This window comes from Arachis hypogaea, chromosome 16 (assembly GCF_003086295.3).
Source record: "Arachis hypogaea cultivar Tifrunner chromosome 16, arahy.Tifrunner.gnm2.J5K5, whole genome shotgun sequence".
Lineage (NCBI taxonomy): Eukaryota > Viridiplantae > Streptophyta > Magnoliopsida > Fabales > Fabaceae > Arachis > Arachis hypogaea.
Window position 1 is genome coordinate 77,302,500 of NC_092051.1, and position 6,890 is coordinate 77,309,389.

At 37.2% G+C, this 6,890-nt stretch overlaps 1 pseudogene; it reads left to right on the plus strand.

The window, feature by feature from the left end:
- Positions 1-3,378: 3,378 nt before the first annotated feature.
- Positions 3,379-6,428, plus strand: LOC112754375 (leucine-rich repeat receptor-like protein kinase PXC1; annotated as a pseudogene).
- Positions 6,429-6,890: the final 462 nt, after the last annotated feature.

Consider the following 6,890-nt stretch of genomic DNA (forward strand, 5'->3'; position numbering starts at 1 on the left):
ATCAGATCTCAGGTATTAGATTAATTCTTATTAATCTATATTTGTTCTTCTTTTATCATAAAAAAAGAATCCAGTGTTTGTCGTGTCTTTCTTTATGTTCTTGTGTTCTTGTTTTCTGTTTACGTTTCATTATTGTTGATTTTATTGTTAAAAAAAAGCATACAGTGCAAAAAAAAATGAAAAAAATATACAAAAAGAAAAAAAAAACAAAAAAATAGAAATTATCTTCCTTGTAATTATTGTCCTTTTCATATACTATTTTTTTCCACCTACAAGATTCGAGGACGAATCTTTTTTGAAGAGGAGGAGAATGATGCGTGCTTCAAATGTTTGTGATATGAAGAGTTCAAGTGTTATTTAGAAGATATTAGTTTATATTTTTAGAATGTTTTAATTATATCTGATGTATTTTGATTTTGTTTATTTAACTACTAGATTGGACCTTATGTTTATGGGCTTTAGGATTTTGTTTGTTTTAACCTAATAAGAGGTTATAAATACCTCCTCGGCTATTATAGTCGTAGCATAGAATGATTTAGAGATTTCAAAACCCCCTTTTTTGGTTTCGTGATGAAACCATGGTGTGGTCAATTGAGTTTGAAGAGTCCCTTTTTCGTTACATCAGGGAATTGGGTAGAAGGTTGAGGAATCTCTTCAATTTAATTTCCAAACTATGGCATTGGCAAGTTAGGTTGAGGAGTCCCTTTCTTGTTGCGTCAAGAAATTTGGTAGAAAGTAGAGTGATTCTCTTTGTACTCAATTTCAATCTATCCTTTTTATTTTTATTTCAATTTCAATGTATTCTTTTTTTGTTCAGTTTGAATCCTTATCTTCTTGTTTATCTTTTATTTCTTTATCAGGCCATTTTTGTTTTATTGGTGAATAATTAAGCCTAAAGAATGTGAGTTATGAGATAAGGGAATATTGAATCAAATATCGCAATTCTTCAAGGCGTGTATTATACACACTTTTCTTTAGGCTTAATTCGCTCCCACCAATGAACAATGGTGTGCAAAATGGGTTACTGGCGAATTTCCTATAGGATACAATGAAGAAGACTTGACTTGTTTATACACTCACACTGTTAAGCATTACACTAAATGATCATTTACAGAATAATATTTGCTATTCTTCCTTTTGCGCATAAAGAAAGTGTTGAGATGGATTGTTCAGCAATAATGAAATGAGAGAAATTTATAGATATGGGGTACATGCAACAAGCAGCTTCGTACTCAACAGACACAACTTTTCAAATAGTTATAACATTTTAACAGACATAACTTTTCAAATAGTTGCAACTTTTTAACAGGCATAACTTTTGAATAAGTCACAACTTTATGAAGAGATGTAGCTCTTTAAAATAGCTTTTCACATATTTTAAAAGTATATCTCACAGACGTAGTGGCGTGCGAAGGGAGATGTACCTTTAGGGCGCTCGAAAAAATTTGTTAAGGGAGGTCACAGCATCGTGAGGAGATAGAAGAATTTGAGAGGAAAGTCGCGCTAGAAATTGAGTTTGAATGACACGTTTTTCGGAACCTAATCTCATTCTTTTTATATTTCAAAATTAAATTTTGATAAAAGTTCAAATTAGTTATACTTAGAGTTGGTGACCTATATTTTTCTATTATATTATAGACAAATAAATTCGTAGAAGGCCGAGTGGATTAGTAGAATATCCTTTTATACAAGACCTTTCTTAACAAATGCGGGAATGAAGAAGGGACATGGAATTGTCGGTTAGAACTTTGAACAAGAGTAAAATCCCCTTCCTATATGGAAAGAAAGTAGTTAGCAGTAAATACGCAATATTAATACTGTATTCACTCATACCTTGTTTATTATGAATTCACTTTATTTACTTATGGTGATAAATAAACTAATGAAGTATAAGTTAACATCACAGTTTACACTATATTACACATAATACACTTGGTATCGAAATCAGTTTCAAATATACATAATGCATAGCAGTGGCCAGTGGCAACCTATTGTGGGGGCGTTGGTTGGTTATTGTTAAGTAACTTTTAGTAGGTCTAATCTGATCACATATTACGCCACAATAATGCAGCACACTTTGTCACAACCAAAAGACAATAATGTAAGATTACTACTGCATTATAATTTATTAAAATCCAATTATTTAAATCTGTTTTTCACTCCACCTAATTGATCCTATTAATCTTTCCTTTTTACTGTGTATCCTCTGCAATGTGTTATCTAAATTCCTCCTGTAATATTCTAACATGGTAGATGGAAAGATCATAGGGGAACTAGAATCCTAGAATCAATAATCACAACATTTCTTTTTCCAACTTTGGCAGAACAGGAGAAGCAAAGAAAAGGTAAAATGACTAAAATCTCGTCACTCATACTCAATATTCTTCTTGAGGAGAGAGTGGCCAACAGTAATCATACAAACCAACCATCCTCTTTCCATATTATTCCACCTTTAATCATATCACATTGCCTCAGTCTCAATTACCTTACCACAACATATAATTACATAACAACCTCATTTGCACACAAAACCTTACCGAACATATAATTACATTGCAACAACCTCATTTGCACACAAAAGCTAGATTAAAGTATAAATCACACTTAAATTCAACCTGTTAATTTTTTTTTTTTTATAATAAAAGTACTTGAACACTAAAAATTACATAAACTATAATCCGATCTTCTATTATAATATTGTCTTTTTTTTGGTATCATTGTATAAACTAATTTATCTTACATTTTTTATTATTAAAAAAGGAATTTTTACCACATTGAATATTCAAAATTTTCTTTTTTAAAAGGAGTGAATTACTTTTGATAGCACAGGAAGTACCTTTTTCTCTCAATCAACGCACGTTCTCTCCAATCATGCCACATTTTCAATTAAAAAAAAAAAATCATACCACGTTTTTCTAGAAATTATTTTTAGTTTGAAAATAAAAATAGTGTTTTAGTTAAATATTGATGTTTAAAATATATAACAGTATTATGAATGTGAAAAAATATGTTTAAGTTGGCCAGAATATTAACGCGTGTCCAATATATACCTTGCGTTTTACCGGAATGATGATACGTATCAAACACACACCCTGGCATCCTACAAAATGTCAACATTTTAGCCAACACGTAAAATGTACGTTGGACAAGTTTTTTACACATTCATAATAATACAATTCAAATATTAATATTCAACAAAAATATTATCTTCATTTCTATATTAAAAATAATTTTTTTCTTTTTTTTTTGCAAATATGATTACTGTTTCAAATTATAAAAAAATTTAGGTAATTAATATTTTTTATTTTGTCTTAATTAATTCTCTTTTAATACGGGCTTCCTCCTCCCCTCCCTATTTTCCATAATCTTTGACACCAGTCACCAGTCACCAATCAAGAACCTTCTTCCCCACCTTTTAATTTCGAAAAACACACTAATCCTTTGCTCCCCTCTCACACTTCCTCCCCCACACCATATCATGGACAAGGTTCCTCTTCTTATTCTTACTTTGGCATTGGCGTTTATGTGCTTCAAATGCGAGAGTGCACCACAAAATGATACACACGCACTCACCAAATTCCGCCTCCAAACCGACGCACACGCCTCTCTCCTAACAAATTGGACAGGCGCCGATGCTTGCGCCGCGGCCTCCGCTTGGCGCGGCGTCGAGTGCTCCCCAAACGGCAGAGTGGTGGCACTCTCCCTCCCTTCCCTCAATCTCCGAGGCCCCATCCATTCCCTTTCATTACTCTCCTACCTCCGATTCCTTGATCTCCACGACAATCGCCTAAACGGCACCGTTTCCACTCTTTGCAACTGCACCGACCTCGAACTCCTCTATCTCTCCGGCAACGACTTTTCCGGCGAGGTTCCTCTGGAGATTTCCTCCCTCAGGCTCCTCGTGAGGCTTGACATCTCCGATAACAACCTCCGAGGACCGGTTCCCAAGGAAATTTCAAGTTTAACTCACCTCCTCACGCTCCGCCTCCAGAACAACGCTCTTTCAGGCGAAGTCCCCGATTTCTCTTCTTTCCTCGTTAACCTCAAGGAGCTCAACATAACCAATAACGAACTCGTCGGACACTTACCGAATTCCATGCTCAACAGGTTTGGTATTGCAAGCTTCGCTGGAATGGCGCACTTTGTGGTGATTCACCACTGCCAAAATGTTCCTCCACCGAGACTCCTTCTCCTTCGTCCTCTTCTGATAACAAAACTGTTCCTTCAAACCCGAGCGTTATACCGAAAACAAGTAGCGTAGTCGCAGTTCCGAAGAACCCACCATCACGGAAAGGTTTAAGTCCGGGGGTGATCGTGGCAATTGTAGTGGCGGTTTGCGTGGTGTTTCTTGTGGTTGTCTCTTTCACCGTGGCGCACTGCTGCGCCGGTGGGAGAACCTCAAACTCAATGGTGGGGCTGTCCTACACAAAACTTCATTTTTACTCGCATACACTACTGCATGCGTATTGTATACATATTCAATTATACATACATGTGCGTCGTACTGTGATTTTAAAAATCGGTTTCTAATTTTCTCCCATTTCAAATGAGAAAAGCTCGAGGCCGTTAATTTTTTATTTATACTGGCCAGTATTATATTTATACTACTATTTTACGGATGTATTTAGACTTTTCTTTCTATATCAATAAATTTGTGGACTGATTATTGACTGAAAACAATAATTTGTGTATGTTATTTGGCCTAAAATAATAAGTTGTGCTGATACAGTAAACATTGTTGATTTTAAATTTCTTAAAATTGCGATATTTGTGTATGTTATTTAATACTTGTATTAGTATTTATGCAATGTATATAGGTTGGGAGTGAAAGCGGCAAGAGGAAGAGTGAGAGCAGCTACGGGAGCGAGAAGAAGGTGTACGCTAGTGGCAGCGGGGCAGAAAGGGACAGTGATGGAACGGTGGACACTGAGCGGAGCAGGCTGGTGTTCTTCGACAGGAGAAGCCAGTTTGAGCTGGAGGATCTGCTTCGCGCATCGGCAGAGATGCTAGGGAAGGGGAGCTTGGGGACTGTGTATAGGGCGGTGCTGGATGACGGGTGCACGGTGGCGGTGAAGAGGCTGAAGGATGCGAACCCTTGTGAGAGGAGCGAGTTTGAGCAGTACATGGATGTTGTGGGGAAGATGAAGCACCCAAACATTGCGAGGCTCAGAGCGTTTTACTATGCCAAGGAAGAAAAGCTTCTTGTCTATGATTATCTTCCCAATGGAAGCTTGCATACACTTCTTCATGGTTAGTATAAGTTTTTCTCAATTATGCTTCCCTAATGCCTCTTCCATTGGGTTTAGTTTTAGTTAGGTTAGCTTATTTTAAATTTGTTCAACATGGTAATGGTGTATATGGACAGGGAACCGTGGAGCAGGAAGAATCCCATTAGATTGGACGACAAGAATAAGCCTGGTGTTAGGAGCAGCCAGAGGACTAGCTCGCATTCATGCAGAGTACAGTGCTGCCAAGATCCCTCACGGCAACATCAAATCTTCCAACGTCCTTCTCGACAAGAACGGCGCTGCATGCATCTCCGACTTCGGCCTCTTCCTCCTCCTTAATCCCGTCCACGCCGTAGCCAAGTTGGGCGATTACAAAGCACCGGAGCAATCAGAACACAAGAAACTTTCCCAGCAAGCCGATGTCTACAGCTTCGGCGTCTTGATCTTGGAGGTTCTAACTGGCAAAGCACCGTCTCATCAGCATCCTTCCATGCCGCGGCCTCGGACGGAGTTGGAGGAACCACACTTGGATCTTCCCAAATGGGTTCGTTCCCTTGTGAAGGATAGTGAGGAGTGGAACGCGGAGGTGTTTGATCAGGAACTGCTGAGGTACAAGAACATTGAGGATGAGCTTCTCGCCATGATGAATGTGGGGTTGGTTTGTACGGAATTGGAGCCTGAGAAGAGGCCAACTACGTTGGAAGTTGTGAAGATGATTGAGGATATCAGGGTGGAACAATCGCCTCTTGTGGAGGATTTTGATGAGTCGCGCAATTCGCTTTCGCCTTCCATTCCCACAACTGAAGATGGCATGGCCTAGCTTAATAATGCTTACTCTCTCCATTTCAAGATATCTGTCATTTTGAAGAAGCCATATATTTATAACTTTGTATTCGGATACAATTTGTATCATAATACACCGACTTATAAATGTATCCAATGTTTGAAGTGATAGTAACAATGGGATTGGGGAGTATCTGAGTATCCCTTGATGAATCTGATTGTTCATTTCTGCACTGGTTCCTCTGTTCTCGGGTTGCATTATTATCTGCCTATTGTCACTTGTTGTACTGGGTGATACTTCAAATAATTGTGTTAATTATTGTTGTTATTAATTTCTTTGTGTAATTTATGCGCTTAGTCATGAAATGTTATCTATTACTGCTTGTATGCAGCTAGTAAGTAGAGTCTGATATTTTTTTTGCAGCTAACTTAGAGTATGTGGTGATATTTATTAGTTGAATTCTAGATGCACATTTTGGGGTTTATGCTAAAGCGGATCTTGAGACATAACTAGTCTCTTGTATCAACTGGCCCCACTTGCAGTTGAGATTCTCGTAAAGTATGCAGTGACTGTTTTATAATGCAAAGTAAATCGATGAGCAGTGAAAAAATAGATTTTAAGAGGAAAAACAAACGAAACAAAGACAGACAAGGTGAGTGGTGTGTGTCGGCATGCCGGATAAAATTTAGGGAACTACTCTCATGAAGATGCCAAAAACATCTTTTCATGATGATCCTTGTTTAAAAAATGTAATTTATTTATTTAGCAACATTTTAAATAAAGATAACACTTTTACTTCAAATAAAATCAATGATGATCTAATGGTTAAAATGATGTATCTTCACATAATGATAATCATTAAATCTTTATTAGAGTAG